Raw genomic sequence first — 22,546 nt, forward strand, 5'->3', positions numbered from 1 at the left:
GGTGCTCTGTAAATTGTGTAACCAGTTGATCTTTTCTACTCAAATAATTATCATGTACTAAAATTGTTCGTCAGAAACTTGATTAAACATCGTCTTAGTGTACCTTATAAATAAGACAAAAAAAATTAATAATTAGTTTATCTATTAGTGAAAACTGCATGACAATCTGCTCATTACTTATGGAGAAACAACCAAACAGTTGATCAAAACGACTTAGTTTTGTAACAACTTGTGAAACTTAAAAGTCTGCCCTTGACTTTGACTTTCACAAGTTGTTACTAAAACATTCATTTCAATTAATCCCTAATTAGGTACTTTTGAAACGTCCAGTTGAATTTTCCGTCAGTCTGTCTGTTAGTAAAGCTTAAGTATAAGAAGATATACGTATGTAGATGAGGAACAATGAAATACAATGACCTTTTTTAACCCTTACATACTCAAGATCCCTGTCCAATATCATTCAACAAACACCCAGTAATTTTACACTTGATTTGTCTTATATTTTATTCGTAATCATTTAAATTATTTACCCAAACTCCCCACGGGGCTATTGGGCCAAATTCTCGAAGACTATTTTGCACAAAATGTTCTTGTTTTGGTTTCATCGCCGATGAAGTTTTAATGCTTTTGCATTATTGAGAAATGTTTGGTAATGGGATCTTGGGAACGGTGTTCCTCGCATATTTTGACCCGAAGTTGGATTTAAGGAATGTTTGTCATAGATTATGGCGTAAGCGTGAGGTTATTTTTTGAAAAGTAAGCTGCTTTGCAAATAATGCATATGTGATCGGAGTAACCTATATGGTTTCTTGCTTGTTTTTCTTCATAGGAATCTACACTTTGGAACGAGCAAATAGCTTCACTAGAGGACTGACCAACAGAAATGTTGTTTTTTTTTTATATTGTAATATTTGCTTTGACGTTCAAAACTGTCTTCCCGGTTTTTTTGAAATAAATAATTTTGACTTTGACTTTGGTGCACGGTGTTGAAGAAAACGATCAAAATGTCTAAATAGGAGAAATTCCATTAATTTTTTTTATAACGTTACGCCTTTAATCCCTGAAGGGGTAGGCAGAGATACACATAAAGTCAATGTACACCCACATTTCACAAATAAATTCCATTAAATAAAGTGTTGATTAAAATACAGTTAACACGTAGGCGCAATATTATTGTTATTTAACATCTTATATTTTGACATACATGTCTAGATCTATTTGGTCAGACGACAGATTTATCAAACAAACAGAGCATTGTATATAAAAACATATTGAAAGCATTTATTTGCGATTATTTGTATGAAATGCTGAAGGGATTTCAAGGTTGTTTATTGTTCACGTGATTCGCATTTTTGTAGTTATTGCCTATATTATCTACTATTAGTGTTACTTGTAAAAAGTACCACACACATACCTCTTATTTTACAAGGATTGAGAGTAATAACCTACCTATAATAAATCCCTCATTCGCAATCATTGCTAAATGGTTTGATTGATTTGATTAATAAGCTATAGTTATCTATTTTGCTGCAGACTGCCTAGCGGGTTACCGGGGCTCCGGCTCGAAAAGCAGGACTAGGAACGGGGTGATTATTAGTCAGTAAGAGTCTGACACTCCTCACCTCGCCCAAGGCAGGGAAAGTCATTGGATGATTTACTTCCTCAAAATAATGGCTATCTATATTATTGCAAAACCTCAATGTTGTCTAATAGATTTTCGTGATCATAACTCAAGTCATACTTTACCATCCTTTTTTACATATCATTATTTAAATGGAAGTCGAACATAAACTCTCTGTGATATTTTTCACCTAAATTTTAAAGATATAAAGTGACCTATTTACATTGTAAGTTATCTGAAAGGCTTTAGCATCAGACTAAATATAGTAGCACAGGGCTGGATTAAGATAAAACAAGCTTCAGAGATTTCTTAGTATTTAATTTAGTTTTATTTTTCTTTCAGTCGTTTGGACTGATATTTTTTCAAAAGATTTAAAGCAAGAAATAAAATGTATCCTGCCCTGATTTTAACTATACTAGGTAATTATATTTGTCCTTATTCTTTTCAACTATGTAATTCCACTGTTAGCTAGATATAAACTTTTTTGTGTCACTCAAGTGGGAAAACAATATTATGATCTACCCCAGGGGCTCTCAATCTTTTGTTGATCACGGACCAATTTTTAACATTTTTGTGAGACTAGGAGCCACTATTACCATTGCTTTTTCCTTGTGGTCCCATAGTGTTGAGGTTTGATCTCATAAAAATAGTGATTAAAAATGATAACTCTGAATTTTATTTAAGTTTTAACCGTGGTATTTTTATAAGGCATTATCTTATGTATATTTATTATTTCGCGGAACACTTTTTGACTTCTGCGGCCAACCTATTGAGAACCATGGGCCTTTTTTTTTTTTTTTTTTTTTTTTGAGGGGGGAAAATCATCCAATGACTTCTCCCGCCTTGGGTGAGGCGGGAGGGAGTATCAGACTCTTACTGACTAAAAACCACCCCGTTCCTTCTCCTGCTTTGAGCCGGAGCCCCGGTAACCTTTTACGTTGTTCGCAGCTCCGGATCAGGCATCAGCCCTACTGGGCCTCATCTGTGGTGGTCTGGCTCTTTGAGGCGCGCGCGGAACGCGACGCGCCGTACGCACGGGTCTGGTTCTGGTCGGGCGGCGAGCTACCCTTGCTCGCCGTCCGCAGACCCGCACTTACGGTGGCCGGAGATCGTCACGCGATCCCCGACGCCCGGAGTGTCTTCTGCGGCGGCTGGGGCGTGAGGAGGATCGTTCCCTCACGCGCTCCGCCTCCTCCTTAGCTAGCATGACTGCTTCGCAGAAGGAGGAGACGGCGTCCTATTCCCTCTCGCTCCGCATCATGGCCTGAACCAAAGCCGGACGCGAGAGGTCACCGTCGCCGATCACATCCCTAAGGACACGGCGGTGCTCAGCCCATGCAGGGCACACCGCTACTGTATGCTCCACCGTGTCCTCCGGGTGATCCACGCAATGCCGACACCCGGGCGTTTCCTCCCGCCGAATCCGAAACAGGAACCTACCGAAACTTCCGTGTCCGGTAAGCACCTGCGTCAGGCGGTAGGTGAGGACGCCGTGACGCCTCTCTAGCCACTCCTCAAAGAGGGGACTTACCGCTGCTATAACAGCGAGCCCAGCCCTCGGTTGCGATAGTCGTTGCTTCCATTCCGCCATGAGATCGCGCCGGAGCTCATCCCGCCACGCACTAATCTGGCGCGGCAGTGGACTTTCGCCCCGGCGATGCGCCTCCGCACGTAAGCTATATACGTGCGCGAGCACTTTCGCCTCCAGATCCCACGGCGGTGATCCCGCAAGGAGGTTAGCCGCCTCCCCGGAGATCGTGCGGTATCCACGGATCATCCGAATGGCCATGACCCTCTGGGATGAAACCAGCGCACGAGCTGGTCGTAGTCGTAGATTTGGCGCCCACACCGGGGCCCCATAGAGGGCCATGGACCGCACAATCCCCGCGTACAACCTCCGGCAGGAGGCGTTTGGTCCCCCAAGGTTGGGTAGGAGCCGCTTTAGGGCAGCCCCAGTCCGTTCCAACTTGGGAGCCAAACGTCGGAAATGTTCCTCGAATTTCCACCGACTGTCGAGGACGAGTCCCAGGTACTTCATCGTCACTTCGACGCCGATGGAAACCCCTCCTGCCATGATCTGGAACCCACCCGGAGGTGGCGCATTACCGCGGCCATAGAAGCACATGGCCTCGGACTTATGAAGCGCCACCTCGAGTCCCAGCTGCCGGATCCTTTCAACGACTATCGCAACCGCTCTCATCATCAGGTCGGCCGCCGCCTGGTGCGACCTCCCGTGTGCTAGTACCAGCGTATCGTCAGCGTAGCAAACCACGCTGACGCCGCTCGGGAGGTCGGTGCGCAGCACCCAGTCGTAGCCTATGTTCCACAGGAGCGGTCCCAGGACCGATCCCTGTGGAACACCGCGCGACATCTCTCGCCGGTTCCACTCACCTCGGTGACCGGGGTAGATGACGGATCTGTCCGTCAGATAAGCCTCGACTATACGACGGAGATAGGTAGGCACCCGATGATATCGTAGTGCCTCCAAAATGCAGCTCCAGGGCAGAGAGTTAAAGGCGTTGGCGATGTTCAAAGACACCGCCACGACGACTCTACCCCTGGACACTGCAGACCCCGTCGTAAGGTCCCTCACGCGCATGATGGCGTCCACCGTGGAGCGCCCTCTGCGGAAGCCGAACTGGCCGTCCGCGAGGTCCGGCCCTGTTCCCGTCAGGTGCGCGACGAGGCGGTTTGAAATTATTCTTTCAAATAGTTTTCCCACCTCGTCGAGTAGCACGATGGGCCGGTACGCGGACGGAGAGTCCGCAGGGCGCCCTGGCTTCTTCACGAGGACCAGTTTACCCGCCTTCCATGATAGCGGGAACTGGCCCCTCTCCAAACATGCGCTGAAAAGACCAATTAGTCGAGGCCTGAGAGTCTCCGAAGCCAGGACCCAAGCCTTGCCAGGCAATCCGTCGGGTCCCGGGGCGGTGTTCTTGGCGCCCATCCGGCGCACCGCCACTCTCAGCTCTGCCTCGGTCACTTCTGGTGCTGTGTTGTCGTCGTCGTCGCTGTGGCCCGCATCGGGCACCGCAGGAGAACCATGGGCCTACCTGGTAAAAAGCAGTTTCTAATTTTCCTATAAACACAATTATAATGCAGCACCAGAGCTTCACTACAGATATCCTTTCTCTACTACTATTTCAAAATAAAAATTCAATAGTAATAATAGTAGGTATACCGTACCAAGTTCGTACCTGTAATTCTCACCGTAAAAGTTCTTGCAGGTTGAATGAAACGTCTTCCGCTTTCTTTCAGCGTATGTGTAAAAATAGAAAGCTGCTTTATGGTATAGGCGACTGCCTCAAAGGGTTATACGGTGTTTGATACATGCACCTACGATAAAGATGGTTGTGTGCGTTTGTACGCACACAGCATTGGTTGTCCAATAGTATGGTGTATAAATGTAGGTACTTTAATACTAGGAATTTTGTTTGGTGTGTGCCACTAGGTGGCTAAATCGGTGGTATATTGTGCAGTTTTAGGTTACGTATGTTATGTGTTTACGTTTGTTCATGATATTCATGGAGCCAGTTGCAGACCAAGAGCTAAGCTAAGTGAGTATGAGTGAAGTCTCATACTTGTCGCATATTTTGGGGTCTTTTTTATCGTATTAGCCGTTAAACGAGGATCGTCTCATGGTACGCAATCGCGCCGCCCATGGACACCTGAAACACAAGAGGCGTTACAAGTGCGTTGCCGGCCTTTTGAAGGTTAAGAATTTAAGGGTTGATCACGAATCTGCATCAATGGGGTCTGCACACAAGTATAGAAAATTGCGTACATAATGGCAACAGACAGACCCTCGTCCCTGTAAGATATATGTACATAGACAGTACAAGAGCAACAATAATTTTGCCTTAATTCATGTGTGTAAAAATATCGTGATGATGAAGACCTCTGGAAAACCATATAAAGATCAGCGTATAAAGTTTCTAATTAAATACCACAAATAAAATATACCTTACCTGTATGTAGCTGTAGGCGGCGTGAAATATTTTTGGCCTATTTTAATTGTAACACACAATTTTCGCTGATTATAAATTGGAGTTTAACATTATTTGTTAATAGTACTAAGAGTATGAATTTTCATTTTATTTAAAGTAATCAAAACGGACGCGCATTCGGCGCTATTATTGGCCGGTTCGAATAAGCCAACAAATACTTAGGGTACAAGCTGTTTATTGGGTACAATTTTAGACTATTAATGAGATTTCCTTGAATCGATATTGTTCTCAAATCCAGAATTCAAATTGAGTTCCCCCACTATACAATTGTCTTAACAATCACTGGACCAATGACAAGACTAAGGGTGCTTTTCTACCAAAGATGTGCTATGCTACGTTGCTGTGAATGCGTTTGGCTTCCACCAATCATATTCATTGGTACATATAGCTTAGCTCTGCTGGAAATGGAATCAGCTACACTATGTTTTTATGTGAAATGATGCGTACTATGAATGCGTGCTATGGATGTGTGCTATGGATATCTCCCCTAGTATCGATACATCGCATACTCGAGCTGCGCATCTTCCTTGCATAGTTACATAGCTTAGCAGCAGTAAGCATTACATGTTAGTAGCATTGCTACATAGCACATCTCTGATGAAAAAGCAACTATTGTTGTATTTTGAATCTTTATTGAATATATTTTCAACAAAAAACAAACATGGAACTGTTATTAAATTCATATTGTTTTCAAAACCGTCCAATATACAATATTCATTCGAATTGCAGTACCAACAAAACAGAAAATTTGAATAGTTATACTTTTCAATCTGAATTTCAGCGTACAGTTTTCACTGCGTTTCTCTTATTGTTCTGAATTCCTGAAACTGCTAAGCTTACCTGAAATAATGTTTGAGTTTTCCTACATTTCCACAAACTACGATTTTATAGTTTTAAGTAAACATTATGAATACGAATGATGACGGGGTATGAAAATTAAAAATCTATTTAGTCCGTCAGTTAGGTAATTTTAAAAATATTAAACACGTATTTTTTATTTTACTATTTAAGATGACAATACTTAGCATTAAAATGAATAACCAAACTTATTACATAATTATAGCATAACATTTGCCCTCAGGAGCTACAGATTGTCTAGCCGGTTATCGGAGCTCCAGCTCGAAAAGCAGGAGTAGGAACAGGGTGGATTTTACTCAGTAAGAGTCTGACACTATCTCTAACCTCGCCCAAGGTGTGAGAATTTGGATGATTCATTCCCCCTCAAAAAATAGACCATAACATTAGCCCTATTCTTTACTACAAAACCCATATAGAATATTCATTATATACAACAGGGTTGCACATTGAGCTATATAAACCAGTTTATTAAGGCCTCATTTTGAATGAAATCCCCACACGTTTGACGGTCACTTTATACTAGCTAGTGCAAACTATGCAAACCCAGATTATCGTGGTCTCACTTTAAATAAAATCTCCATACATTTGACGGCCAGGTTATATTGGTTTGTATAATTTCATGTGTAGTCATTTATACGAAAAATATAATAATGGGGTAAGGATTTGCAACGTCACTGTTAAGACTGGCAGTTCGGTAACGACTTTTTTGGTGTTTATGTGCTTAGTAACCGATGGAGTGATGACTATCTTGTTGCTGTGGGAGGGTTAATAGGAATTTGAACTTATAGAATAATGGAATTAGGGATGAAAATGGTTTGGGCTTGGTATTGAGTGCCTCGTTGGCTGCAAGTAACACCAAATCAGCAAGCAGTTTTTAGGATAGATTACGAGATACTTACCTATATATATAGTATATGTATGTTAATAAAGTAAAAAATATTATTAAAAAAAGGAATGAGCCTATTGTCATTTATTAAGCACATCTAGACTCCGTGCCACTACTGAGAAATCTTCCAAAAACCGACAAAGGCCCCGTAATAGTTTGCCCGACCCGAGAATAATAAACAAGAGCCCTTGCCCGGCAGACGCACTAACCACTCGAAAAATGAGGCAGTAAGATTGCATATATAATTTCTATAGTTACGTATACATACACAACGTTCAATGCAATGGGATGGTGTGAATAGAAATCAATAACGTAATAAGCAGACCTATGCAAGCATACATACATACAGGTACTTATGTATTATGTGTAGTACACGCACATAAAGTGGCGACCGCTAATTAATAGAGTCAATGTTCGCTGGATTACCTTCGAATACGGACGATGTGATAGGCCAGTATAAACTACGATGTCTACTTATAGTGCTCATGTTTTCATCCTACTAGCCATAATAATATCGCCATTCAGCCATATTACATCATCAGCCTATAAATGGCCACTGTTGACCAAAAGCTCTTCTCATACGAAGAAGGTTTGAGCATTAATCACCACGCTTGTAGTGTATGCACACTATAATTGCTTGCTATATATTCATCCTACATCATATACGTGGCCATTGCTGACCAACGACCTCTTTTCGACTACGAAGAAAGTTTGAGCATTAATCACCACGCTTGTTCAATGCGGGTTGGTGATTTTAAACTTATAATTAGAAATTATAAACCTAGGTTTTCTCACGATTCCGGAGCTGCGGACAACGTAAAAGGTTATTGGGGCTCCGGCTCTAAGCAGGAGAAGAAACGGGGTGGTTTTTAGTCAGTAAGAGTCTGACACTCCCTCCCGCCTCACCCAAGGCGGAAGAAGTCATTGGTGATTTACCCCCTCAAAAAAAAAAAAGATTTCCTCACGATATTTTCCATCACTGTTTGTCAATGGTGTCTAAATAAAATAAAAATCATAGAAAGTACATAGAACGCGGAAAAAGTTACATACATTGGTAGTTCCCGTTAGTAGTTTTCGAACCCGCACTCAATCACGCTATCACACTAATATTGTAAATGTGATTTTTTTCTTTTATTTCGATGTTTCACCATCCATCACGCTGAAACTACAGAACGGATTTTGATGAAAGTAGGATGCCAGAGTTTCTATGAAATCTAGCCCCACTTCCAATAGCTATGTGTGTTACATCATTGGATAGTTAATTTTGAGCTGATTAAAAGTTACTATGGCGCCAAGTTCCAAATCTTAGTCTGTTCAGAGTTATGGTTTATTAAACATGGCAGTTTTGTCAGTAACCAAGTAATGCAATTTTTTCGTCATAATTGCATTTGTGGTTTATGCACTAGTGTTGATTCTAGGAAACTTAGGAATCGAAAAGCAATAGGTTCGTTTATAAATACAATGTTACATACACATCACACCCAGACCCAGGACAGCAATTTGTGGATCTTACCAAACATAAACGTTGTTGCCTTAGTCACTCTTCCATTGAATCAGTGATTTTTCCCACTATATTTTTATGATTACGTAATTCGATAGAGGAACACACACACCTGTGACATTATCTAAACAATCAATTATTTTTCTTATCGAAGCTTTTATAACACCCACCAAGTCTGATTCATTTTTATTTTTACCTGTAAAAGCATTAACTCGAGTGTTTGATCCAAAGTTCAATTGAGAGTGCAATGTCTGGAATTTGATTCAAAATAGAAAGAAAGAGAAAGAGAAAGAAATATATTTATTCTCACGCAAAAAGCAAGGGTGCAGAGTATTGTGACTACTATAGAACTGACATGAATACAGACTTGGAGCTGCGGACTACCTAGCGGGTTTACCGGGGCTCCGGTTCGAAAAGCAGGAGTAGGAACGGGTTGGTTTTTAGTCAGTAAGAGTCTGACACTCCCTCTTGCCTCGCCCAAGGCGAGAGAAGTCATCGGATGATTTTAGCACTCAAAAAAAAAAAATGCTGTACCAAGCCTATGCCGGAATGGGCACCAGTTCAGCATGTACGAGGCAGGGCATCGAGCTGATATTCTACTAGCCCCTCATCTCAAATGACTCGCAGATGTCAAGCAGCCAGAGAAAATGAATATAAGCGATTTAATACATATTTTAAAAGACAGGTAGGCAGGTAAAACTATAGTAAGTATCAGAAGCGTCGAGTACATAATATTGGGTGTAAAATAAAATTAAACTAGAGTTTCACTAAGAAACTCTATATCAATAGTAAGAAAATATGATTTGATAAAACGTACATCTACTTACTTCTTCCGTTAACTTATTCCCTGTAGCAATTACAGCATCAAATTCATGACAAAATACTTTAGCCAATATCAGCCTTGAACAAATTGACCTACCCCAAAGCCTGGTAAAATCCACAATAGTAACTTGAAAACATTGTTACATTTTAGCTTAGAAACTCTCACCGTCCAATCAGTTTCCAGCATCAATCATGAAGAGACCTGTCTTTCCTAATTCACTGTCATAATTTATCACACAGAGAAAATGATAATGGAATGTCCGAAACAAGTAAAGCGCAATGTCATTCACTATGAACATGTCCAGTTTCGCCTCGCGCCGCCATCTTGTTTTTGTTTTTTTTTGTTATTCCTCTGGTATGTACGCGACATGTTATTTTTCTGCCTTCTCTTTTTTTTGGTTACGGATTTTCTGGTTTTTTGACTTCGCTGTGTGACTGTTTGATATATTAAAAAAAGAAATACTATTTTTGTTTATAAATGAGGACAATGGATATGTACTCGTATAATTTTATTTTATTTTATTTTACACTTTATGTACTTACATAATACAATGGTGGCCAATTTGCCATTCTCTAACAGTCATAACTGGTTTGTACTTAAAACAGATCAGATATTGTAGGTAGACTTGTTTCATTGTTTTTAATATGTGATAGAAGTATTGTCCTGAAGACACCTTTTCATTAATGATCCTTATCTCGACCAGTTGTTAACACAACTGTTAAGTCCGATACAAGTTAGATCAAGGTCTACAATACTCTATACTATGATGAAACGTCCATAACTGAATACTATCTCGGCGCATAGAAGGCAAGAAAACTGCAAAAATAAAAACTCAACACACAACACCATACTCCTATACGTCACAGTTAGTCCCACATCTATCTGAATATCGTCTCGAAGCATAGAAGGCAAGAAAACTACAAAAACAAAAATCCAACACAGCACCATACTCCTATACGCCCAGACTCACAACTCACACAAACACGCCTTTTACACAAACATGCCATTACCTTACATTTTACTAGAGTTATTACTTTCGCTATAAAAGTCGAATCTAAATTTGTACGAAACACACGTTAGGTTAGACGAACGCAGATTAAAACTGACGGATAAGAATATATTTGTTTTCAACCCCCACTCTTTTCGTGGGTATCTCAAGAACTGAAACAGGGACTACACTGGCCATGCAACAACGTTCTCTGATAAACCTGAACATTTTTAATTGCGTACCGTACTTTAATTCATCTGACAAGCAGCAAATATGACATCTCACAGTGACGGATAACACTACTAATTAAACAATAAACAGCACTACATACATACATACATACAATACATACATACATACATACAATGAAACAAAATCTCAGATATTACTTTATTACACACTCCACTAGCGTCCAGTAGTAAGCCTCATCGATCAATCACTCTACTCGTTACATGTCTGTCGTTGTAAGTTTTATTAAATGCAACATTTTCTGTGTTACTTTATGTAAGGAGCTTTAAAAGTATCTGCCACGACTTTTATAGGAGGTAGTGTTGTGTTTGAAGATTATAATGGTAAATAATAATTATAATATTTGGTAATGATTATTTTGTTTTTCATGCAAAAATCTACGTATGTGTTATGAGTTTGTTGTTGTGTGTATGAGGACTAAGGGGGAGGCCTTTGTTTAAGTGGACGTCTCTCGGCTGATGATGATGACGAGTTTGTTATGAAAGAGAGAGAAAGAGAGAGAGAGAGAGAGAGAGAGAGAGAGAGAGAGAGAGAAAGAGAGAACGAGAGAGAGAGAGAGAGAGAGAGAGAGAGTTATCTCTTTCACTGACTCTATTGCTTCCTCAATGAAAACAATTGATAGCAATTGTTTATAATGCCAAAGTTTTTTTTTATGTTCTCAAATCGAATGAACGGGTCTGGAGTACAACTAACAAAAAAAAAAACATAAAAATGCAAAACCATCGCAGCCAATCCGTTTCCATTTACCAGTTTGAAATACTGACACCATTTAATTGATGGAAAAGAGAGTGCATCTCTGTACACACAATAACACACACATATTTACGACATGTAATGCTCTCATATATACGGTGTAACAAAAAGGGGTATACATATCAAGTGCACGGTTTCTAGACAACATAACAAACGATACGGGATTTCATGGAACGAAGTTATGAATTTTTCCAATTCATAAAATTCCAGAAACCGAACATCAAAATTTGGTAGATACAGGTACTAGGCGAACAGATTTACAGAAGAAATGTTTCGTAATTAGCGAGTGACCCATGTAGTGTTGTGATACGTTTGTATGATGATTTAAAATCAAGAACCATGCGACACCAAGTATTTGGTACCAATTTTTTTAAACGTATTTTTAGCTGAAACTTTGTGTAGAGATTCTATTCAACCTGTATTCTTCAGTGCTTCTTGATGTATATGGGTATTTTGTTTCACGCTGTATATACAACACAAACTAGAGCACCACAACAGATACTGATTTGGAACTAATAAATTCTTTTTTTAGGTAACCTACCTACTAATTTATTTGAAACCGAATTTACATTTACAAAATATTTATGCTGTGCGCTTATAACACTCGGACTGTTATTGCTTCTTTAAATAGTAAGAAACATTACATGAGTGAATGAGTCATTACTTGTATATTTTACTCGCTGCTTTGCTTATATATAGTGCGCGCGTTAGTTGGCCGGGCGCGATAAACTTCTAAAAGTTCATATATCTTTTGTTATGCAACGTCACGCCTTTTTATCCCTAAAGGGGTAGGCAGAGGTGCACATTACGGTAGGTGATACCGCTATATATTGTCCAACCACTTTTCACTATTTGTGTTATAAATCCCATGCAATAGAGGGTGAGCCTATTGCCATATACTGGGTACAATTTCAGACTCCGTACTACTACTGAGAAATTTTCTGAAAACCGAAAAGCCCAGTAATACTATGCCCGACTCGGAAATCGAATACCAGACCCCTTGTCCAGCAGTTGCACTTGCGACCACTCAACTAACGAGGCAGTCAATATTCTTTTATTCCAATCCAAATTTGAATTATAAATATTTGGACTTAATTTTTTTTTACATTTAATGGGTCGACCTTTAATAAAAGAATCAAAATCATTACGAACCTATTTCATGAATTTCAATGAAAAGTTCATTACTTAGAAATAATGATAATAATTATTATATGAACATAATAATTATAGTCCTGCCCAAAACAATAGCGTTTGATCACTCTACAAAAGGTTGACAATAATGCAGGATTAGATTTTGACATTTAATATCAGAATTCCGAACTTTGTGATCATTAGTGAGTATTTAAATATTCATTGTCGAATTAATTAAACGTATTTTGTTACAGCAACTAGCGTTTTATTCTGGCGTTACTCTTGAAATTTTCCACCAAAGATGTGCTATGCTATGTTGCTGTGGATGCTTTTGGCTTCCACCAATCATTTTCATTGTACACATAACTTGACACTGGTGGAAATGGACTCAGCTAAGCTATGGTTTTATATGGAAATACGCGTGCTATGGATGGCTTCTCTACTATTGATACATCGCATACGTGTGCTGCGTATCCTCCACGCACAGCTACATAGCTTCGTATGGGTGGAAACGATCACATGGTTTCAAAGCAGATGTAATAGCTAATACATCTTCATAGCACAGCTACATAGCACAACTTTGATAAATAAAGTGCCAGTAGTCTTAAAAAATTACTTATTACTATCAAATGCAAGAACAAGGTACTATCAAATGGCGAAGTTGCTACGGACATTAGTCGCGCGATGTCGCCAGATACGTTAGGCTAAATCGCTTGATACCTATGTCGCCAATACATGTCGTGGGACATTTGTCCTCAAGTCTAACCTTGGCTTAAAACAAAATGAATCGCATTACAAGTTTGCCACACAAAACTTGAAGGTCCTTCAAGTTTTTGGTGGACTTAGTGGAATCGAGAGGGGATATATTTCATCTATATTTTACTTTCGTGACAGGTTAAAAGCAAAACTTATATTTCAAAAAGGTTCATTGTCCAATATTTTCGATGGGATCTCCAAAATAAACGGAAGATTGGGAAGACATCAATCAATGGGTCTTACTACATTCTGACTGACTATATAATTGGTCATTTTTTTGGGAAAATTATTAAAAATTTGAGTTTGTATTGTTATTAATGATCAATAATATTTATTTCTTTGAGAAAATTCCAAAAAAGAAAACATTTTGTATTATTATTAAATGATAAATGATTAAATATGATATTTATTTCTACAAATAGGTTACAATGTAACATATTTACACTTCAATCTCTTAAATAACTAGATGAGGCTGGCATTTCCTATCGGACTATTCTGAGAAGAGTTGCCGAAACAAACTCAGAGGTTATAGTCTCTTTTAAAGCATTATTAAATAACTATTGACAACTTTTTATTGTTTTTATATTCAGGTATTTCATCTAAATGCATCATATATATGTAAACTTTTTAAGGACTACAGAAGTTGAAGCTTTCTTTTTAATTAATAATAATTATTTTAAGTCAGACATTTAGTTTTGGGTTGCATTGTTATAAAAATTAAAAGTAATTTTGTTAATTTGTCATGTAAATTAAGACATTTTTATGGTTTTCTTTGTTTCTTACATTAAAGGTAACAAAAATACTGTAGTTAAATGTATATAGGAAGGCTTTTAATGCAGCCGTATTACGTGTTTTAAAAAATATGACAAAGAAAATGTAAAGTCGAAACTCATAGTAGCTACCTATAGTATACTGTATACCTATGCTATAAAAATATTAAGATGTTGTATATCGACATCATTATAGATAGTTATATATATATATATATATTTAATTCAAATAAAAGAACTTAATAACAAAGAACAACCGTTTTATCCCCTATAGAATTTCTTAAATAATATGTATAAATTTAATATTCTACTTTCAGTAAAATTGCCCACAATTAACACACGTACAACAATCCTACCAATATTTTTTTGCGTTTTAGGTTAAACATAATCACTTTAAAATAAAACAAAACTACAACCAACCTTTTTTGAAAGAAGTTTAAGCATCCATAACTGAAGAACTCTCCTTATTTATCAAATAACACTTTACTTTACCAACAAATAAATTATTTATACACACTTATTATTTTTTCAAATATTATGACCACACAAAAACTATTTTTTTTTACAATCCAAATTTAAACAAAACACTCACTGGCCAGATAGAAGAATAAAACTAACTTTTATAGAATAAAAGGAAAATATTCGCGCGCGAATTTCGTATTCGGAACGCGTGGTGACGTCACGGATAACGTCCACAGCTTTCAGTGTCTCGTGGGAAACTGGCGGGAAAAATCTTTGCGAGCGGGAGAATTTGTGAGTCTGTATGCAGTAGTAGCGTTTAATCGCAGTGGTTGTATCAAAGGGATTTTGCACCTTAATACTTTTATTTTAATATCGATTTTATTATATATCTAGTAAGACTTAAACTATGGTGGCTATTATGCAATGTTTTGTTGAATTATAATTGTTTTTTATAGTCACTGTCTAATTATACTAAGTGACAATCACTAATTTGTTATTATTTTTTAGGGGCATGCGGGCATGAACATTGTTTAAGGTATGGCTTTCGTTGGTTAAGAATATAATTGTCTTATTTTAGATAATTAGCCGAGGCCAATATTAAACTGGAAACCATCAAAGTATTTGAAAGAAAATATACTGAATGTTCGAAATACCAAATAGTACAAAATTTGAATTTTCCTCAAAATGTCGGTACTAACCCATGCAAGTTCTGCGATCTTTCTATCTCTTTCTCTCTTGAACTTTGAATTATCGAGAGTTTGATGCCGGTAAGTTCGAATTTACGAGTAATTTGGTTACGTGGAATTGATTGACCCCCAAAAGTTGTACCACACTTGTAACGCCTCTGGTGTTTCGGGTCTCCATGGGCGGCGGCGATTGCTTACCATCAGGTGATCCATCTGCTCGTTTACCGGCTTATACCAAAAAAATCGAAGGTTTGAATTAACTTAATTGAGAATCGACATATAATGATATATCTATTTTAAACTAAACATTATAAACAGTAGACCTTTCTCTAAGTTACTAGAAAAATATAAATATCTAATATCGGTGATTCAAAGCACAATAAAAGGCAACGGAAGCGTAGTTCCTGCGTCACTCAGGCGACGGAAGGCAGCACTTTAGTATCGAACACAATTTCCAAACGTCATGCCTTTGATAGTACCAAGTTTTGAATGCTATTTCTAGATTTTATTTTGAAAACTTAGGTTTAATATTTTGGTTTACCATTGCCTCGACTGTATTTAATTTTAACGAGTGTACTTTAATGAATAAGTGGTGGTAATCGCAGCTATCGACAGTTAAACAAAGTATCTTGGGTTTGATTACTGGTGGAAAGTATTATACGGGTTTGTCGGTTCTCAAATCTTGATACTAATATTATGCGTTGTGAGGAGAAAAAAATTGTCATTAAAAAGGTTATCGTTGCAAGAGTAAGAGTGAATAACACTTGATCTGATGAACAGCGATTACACCCGCCAATAAAGGTGGCTTTACTAACACTTTAAGATAATTTTAGTCAACTGTTTAAAACAAACTCGACTAATTTCAAGCCATGCTAGAGGCCTATATTAATGAGCAGCACATGATGCGGCGATAGTCGCGCTGCTATGCTAAATGCGAGCCTCTAACATGGCTCGAAACTGGTCAAGATCCTCGTCAAACAGTTACGTCAGTGAGCAGACAACCGTAATAATTAATTTAGTATGTCTCACGAAAGTTATAATACAATTTTATTCACATTAAAACCCAGAGATGAGAATAAAAAGAAAGCTACAATTTTAGTTTCTTTAAAACCATTCTTGAGGTAATTTTATCCTCATAATAATAAACGTATGGTAGAAAAACACACAATTACTTTCGACAAATATAACCTACATATACTCTTACTCTTACTAAAAGAAGAACGTAAATACATAACACTCAAGTACAAAATACCTGAACAAATAGATATGTGGGAGTTCCTCGATCGCTGCATTGTTGGGCTTAAATTCTTCAAGCGATGTTTATAAATTGCCTCCTCCACGCTCTTGTGGATGGTCTGAACAGGAATTTTTCTTTTTTACAGCTTAAAGTGAAATATTTTTGGTCATATTTTATGTAGTTACTTAATGTTTTTTCGGTTAGTGCTTTAAGCGATATGTAGGTATATTGTATTGTGAACAGCCAGTCAAGTTATTTAGTATACTTACAAGTAAAAAAATAAAGATTGATACAGAAATTACAGATTGACTACTGGGAGTGCATTTTCACCAGATATATGCTATGTAGCTAAACTGTGAAACTATATGACCGTTTGCACTAATATTAAGCTATGTAACTGTGCGAGGAAGATGCGTAGCTCGAGTATGCGGTGTGTCGATAGTAGAGAAGCCCTCAATAGCACACATCCATAGCACGCATTTTTCCATATAAAAATCGTAGCTTAGCTGAGTCCGTTTCCACCAGTGCTAAGCTATGTGTGCCAATTAATATGATTGCATCCACAGCAACACGTAGCATAGCACATCTCTGGTAGAAAAGCAACCTTACACGTGCTTACAATCTATAGATCCACATAAACCCATCACACACGACCAGCTCAAAAACAAAATCCAATCAACTTTGATACGACAATACAACTACTAACAGATCAGCTGATCTACTACATTATTGTCATTAGACGAAAACAGGAAACATGATGAGAAAATATTAGGTAAACATACATAGGTACTGTGATTTGGACATCAAAGTTAGCAAAACATAGTACTAGTCAACGCTACGTTAAACTCAATGGTACATCAAACGCGGTTTAGTAAACATCGATGCAGTTCATTTAGGGAAATCGATGCAATTAATGGTATTTTGTTTATACTATAATGTCCTTGGAATAAGGTTTGAATTGCTTTGAAATGGCAAAACAAGACTATTATTGCTCTTGGATTATTATACAGTGCCTCTCGTTTGTCAATTCTTCTCCTAAGATGTATTTGTACTTTTTATCCACTTTTGGTAATAATATTTTTAAGCTTAATTGTAATGAGAGTGAATCTCAATCACGCTGAAAACGTCAAATCCAAAATCACCTTTGTCCATCTTGCAAATCGGACCTAGATATTTTCAATTAATACAAAATTATTATACATATTAATACAAAATTAATATACATATTTCATCAATAGACCAACATACGTTACTCTACAAATTAGTTAACAATTACGTAACTAAAAGGCAAGCAAAAATAGCAATAATACGAAAAGCAACTCTATTCTCTCCAAGGTAGGAAATAGTCACTCAAATCAGTAACAAAGTCGACGATTGTCCGTGCCCATAAGTGTAAACCTTCCTCGAGATTGCAGAGAGGGGAGGACATTTAGCAAATTGCTACACTAACGATATGCGCGCCACCTGTGTTTCGTGCCGAGCGTTTTTTGTTTCCCACCCTTTGAAATTAAGGATTGTTTTGTTATTTTTGTGTATTTAGATTAGGTACGTATGTTCCATTTTTGTTGGTATGTTCCGGGTATTTTAGATGCTGCCATTTATTGCAAAGCATTTATTTTTTACTTACCCGTCGATATCAAGTGATAGTTTACTACTGGACTATGATTTTCCTTAACATTATAGGGTTTCGCAATGAACTTACAGCCGTTTGCAGATAGATAGAAGGTCGGTTTACCTAAAAGATTTAAAATGCTGTCCGGTCTCTGTAGTCCTTTATTTATTTAATAATTTTGAAACCAACAGCTATAAATGGCAAACAAATAGTATTATTTAGCTCTTACGACAAGAATGGAAAGCGTACGTGTGGTAATTGCATGTATTTTATTTAAATTATAGCCTTTTTCTTTGAGGGGCGAAAATCATCGAATCACTTCTCTAGCGAGAAGGATCTCGCTTCGCTTAAGGCGACTCTTGCTGACGAAAAACCACCCCGTTCCTACTCCTGCTTTCGAGCCGAAACTCCAGTAACTCGCTAGGCAGTCCGCAGCTCCAGATATGTTATACCCTACAGTCACCACACACTACGGCTTTTCTATCCAACGTAGATATTTTTACAAAAATCTTCCTCTAAATTCTTCACACACATTTTCTATCTGCCCCTACATAAACAATACTCAATTATCCTACATTACAAACAGCTGCTAAGACTTCTAAAACTAACAAGACAACCTAAATTGCGGGGAACATCGTCTTAGATATGATTACACTCAATTGTGATTCGCAAATAGAATTCTGAAGCACGTGCCTTTGCGAATTTCTCGCGCATAATTCTGCTATCTGTGTTGCATTCTAAATGTATGAAGTACTATGTGTTTTGTGTCTAAAATTTGTGTGTTGTAATTGTCCTTGTAATGTGCATAATTGAAGCATCCAATACAAATGTGTGCTTAAATGGATTATTTTTTTTAAAGTTGCATTGGTTATAAAATAAGTAAATAATCCTACTATAATATTATAAATGTGATAGTTTGTTTGTTTGTTACTCATTCACGTGAAAACGGCTGAAGGGATCGATATGAAATTTGGAACAGGGGAAGGTTATGGTATTCTAGAATAACATATAGAAGTTTTTTTTAGGGGAAAAATCATCCAATGACTTCTCCCGCCTTGGGCAATGTGAGAGGGAGTGTCAGAATCTTGCTGAATAAAAACCACCCCGTTTCTACTTTCTACGAGTCGGAGCCCCGGTAACCCGCTAGGCAGACTGCAGATCCGGGGCTGGCAGGAGCTAGATTTAAGAAGACTTGTCTTAAGGTACCTAATTTAAAAAAAAGTCTCATTGAGCCTAAAACTCTTACACTTATGACAACGTGATCAACGAAACCGAAAACCACAACTTAAAACACAGAGCCAATTAATATCCATAGCATCCATCATCTCACAAAATAATTACAACTACATTCTCCAACACAACTTTAAAGCAACAAACGCTAAGTTACCTAAGTATGCAAAATTGTTTGACGATGGCATAACATGCACAAGTTTAGCTTCATAACATAGCGTAAACACTGATAGTGCCACAGGGACTAACTTAAGACCCATGCAAACGAGGACGTGGAGCCACGAAATATGATGACGCTTTAATATGATTATATGTGGTATATTCTGGGAATTTTAGGTCAGGTAGGTTAAGTCAAAAGGGAAATCCTCCGCTAACGTCGGTCACCGGTGACCACCACGGCGTTCAATATGTTAAATGTTTACTTGATGTGAGAATTTATGAGAGGGGATTTTAAGAGGGGAAAATCATCCAATGACTTCTTCCGCCTTGGGTGAGGCGGGAGGGAGTGTTGACGCTTACTGACTTTCGAACTGAACACCGGTATACCCACTAGGTAGTCCATAGCACCAGATCAACCTTGCAAGCCTTGAAGGCGTATCACTCCAGGCAACTAGCTACTCTGTCGTAGTATAGCTTAATGTTTTATGCCCTTCCTCGTTAATGTTTTATGCCCTTCCTCGACTATCCAACACATAAATAATATTTCAAATCGAACCAGTAGTTTCAGAGATCAGCGCGTACAAACTCTTCTTATCTAGATTTATATAAAACTGGAGCGTATGTTTGTAATATTGATATAACCGCTTTACGCTTTAAAAGCATTTGAATATTAGACATACGTTACACGTATCAAAATATTTTTTATAATTTGTTTATCTGTCTGTCTGTTTGTTCCGTCTAATCTGTGAAATGGTTGGACTGATTTTATCGGGGTTTTTTTGGGCAGGTAGCTGATGGGTTAAGGAGTAACTTAAGCTATTTTTATTTTAGAAAATGAAATCACAAAGTCCGTAATTTACACGAGTGAAGCTGGGGTTATCAGCTAGTACCTATAATAATATAAGTTTATCTTATGATTCTATGCTACTACTGTTGGAAAACAAAAAAATACCAATAATAATTTGACCCTATCTAAGAATAAAACTCTCAGATCTGCAGATGTACTTCGCAACATCTCAACTCTTATATCCGTAGGTATAGGACAGATCTCTCAAGCTGAAATGTCGACTCATGGGAGGCTGAAAGCATTCGTGACGACTTGACAATAATTACAACGGACGACAGACGACGCATTTCATGTTATACGATGTCCCACGACGTGACGTTGTTTTAACTTTCTTTTGGTATATATTTTGTTACTAACATACATAAATAGGTAAATTGTTTGTTTCAAAGTGTGGTTAAGCCATGCTTCGGCACGAATGGGCCGGCTCGACCGGAGTGATACTACGGCCTCACAGAAAACCGACGTGAAACAACGTTTGTGTGAGCGAGGTTACCGAAAGCCAACACCAATTATCGCCCTTCCCAATACCCTGTAAAAAGTCAAAATTCAATAGCCGGCCTCATCTAGTTATTTAAGAGATTGATGTGTAAAAGAGTTACATTGTAACCTATTTGCAAAATGTATTTCATTTATCATTTAATACGGTACCTAATTTTACTGATACACCGACTAAACAAAACAATTTTCTGACTCAAACGGTAATAATAATTGATATATTGGTAAAAAGTTATCATAATCTACTAATATTATTAACTGATTAAAAAAAAAATGTTCTCGATGATGAGAAAGAAAATTCATTACCTTTATTTATACTTACTCTTTAACAACACAAGAAACATTCTCCTTCAAAAAACTACATGTATTTGTATCGTAACTCCCGCTCCGTCAAAGCTATGTTTACCCAAAACTTTGTATCACCAAGTTTGTAACAACGACGTTTGTTCCCCAACAGGTATCACAACTGAGACCGAAACTATTATGAGTTAATTCCTCGTATCCCTGTCAGTTTCATTTTGTTCTATATTAACAAATATTCACTGAATTTTACCTAATTACCAGTTGAAAGTTTGGAAATTTGCCCTTGGCCCTTAGATGTACGTGAAATTTTAACATTTCGTAACTTTACATTTATATTTTGTGATGTTATTTTGACAGATCGCACACGTGTGTGGATGGTGCTTTAATTTCCGAATGAGTTAAAACTGTGTTGCTTTTTTGGCCCGGAGCTGCAGACTGCCTTGCGACTGCCATCCGGAGCCCCTGTAACCCACAGGGGCTCCGGATCGAAAAGCAGGAGTAAGAACGAGGTAGCTTTTAGTCAGTAAGAGTCTGACACTCCCTCTCGCCTCACCCAACCCAGGAGAAGACATTACAAGATTTTCCTCTTGAAGAAAAAAAGTTAAGTTTGACTTTATATTCCGTACTCTGAATGCTATTTTAACAGCTACAATTGGGGTTGTATAGTTTTGACATTGACTAATTATTGTGAATTTATTGGATTGAAATTGTACTGTCCTTGAGATTGGTTTCAAGAGTAAATGCCCTGGACTGGGAATATATCAGACGAAGTCGTGAATATTGTTAACCACGTGGGTGAGGTTTTATGACTTATCCATGTTTGCTTGCTTAATAACAGGCAACGTGATCAGTAAACATGAGGTTATTTTCTAAAAATAACCCTTATGTGGGGTTGCTTAAGATTTACTTTTGAAAGTAACAAAGAGGAAAAATATACATAAATACAGTACCGTAAAACATGGCAACTTTACCATATTTTAGAACAAAACACGAAATATATTTTTAACCATAAGACGCATAGAAACCAAAACTATATATTTAGAATTGTAGTCTATCTGGCTCACTTTACTGTTATCGTCATTATATACAAACACTTATTTTAGCCGTAGTAAAGAAAAAACAACATGGGTAAAGATACCAAATTTTTGGCAACTTTACCTACGCGCCGTATT

At 37.8% G+C, this 22,546-nt stretch overlaps 2 protein-coding genes across 3 annotated transcripts in view; one reads left to right on the forward strand and one right to left on the reverse strand.

Moving 5' to 3' along the window:
- The window catches only part of LOC118262463 (5-hydroxytryptamine receptor 2B), a 119,915-nt gene extending 104,868 nt beyond the window's left edge, over positions 1-15,047 (reverse strand). The window contains 1 exon segment of the mRNA XM_035573834.2: positions 14,764-15,047. The gene's annotated coding sequence lies outside the window, so the exon portion shown is untranslated.
- The window catches only part of LOC118262919 (uncharacterized), a 401,080-nt gene that overhangs the window by 83,027 nt on the left and 295,507 nt on the right, over positions 1-22,546 (forward strand). The gene's annotated exons all lie outside the window — the stretch shown is intronic.

This window comes from Spodoptera frugiperda, chromosome 12 (assembly GCF_023101765.2).
Source record: "Spodoptera frugiperda isolate SF20-4 chromosome 12, AGI-APGP_CSIRO_Sfru_2.0, whole genome shotgun sequence".
NCBI lineage: Eukaryota > Metazoa > Arthropoda > Insecta > Lepidoptera > Noctuidae > Spodoptera > Spodoptera frugiperda.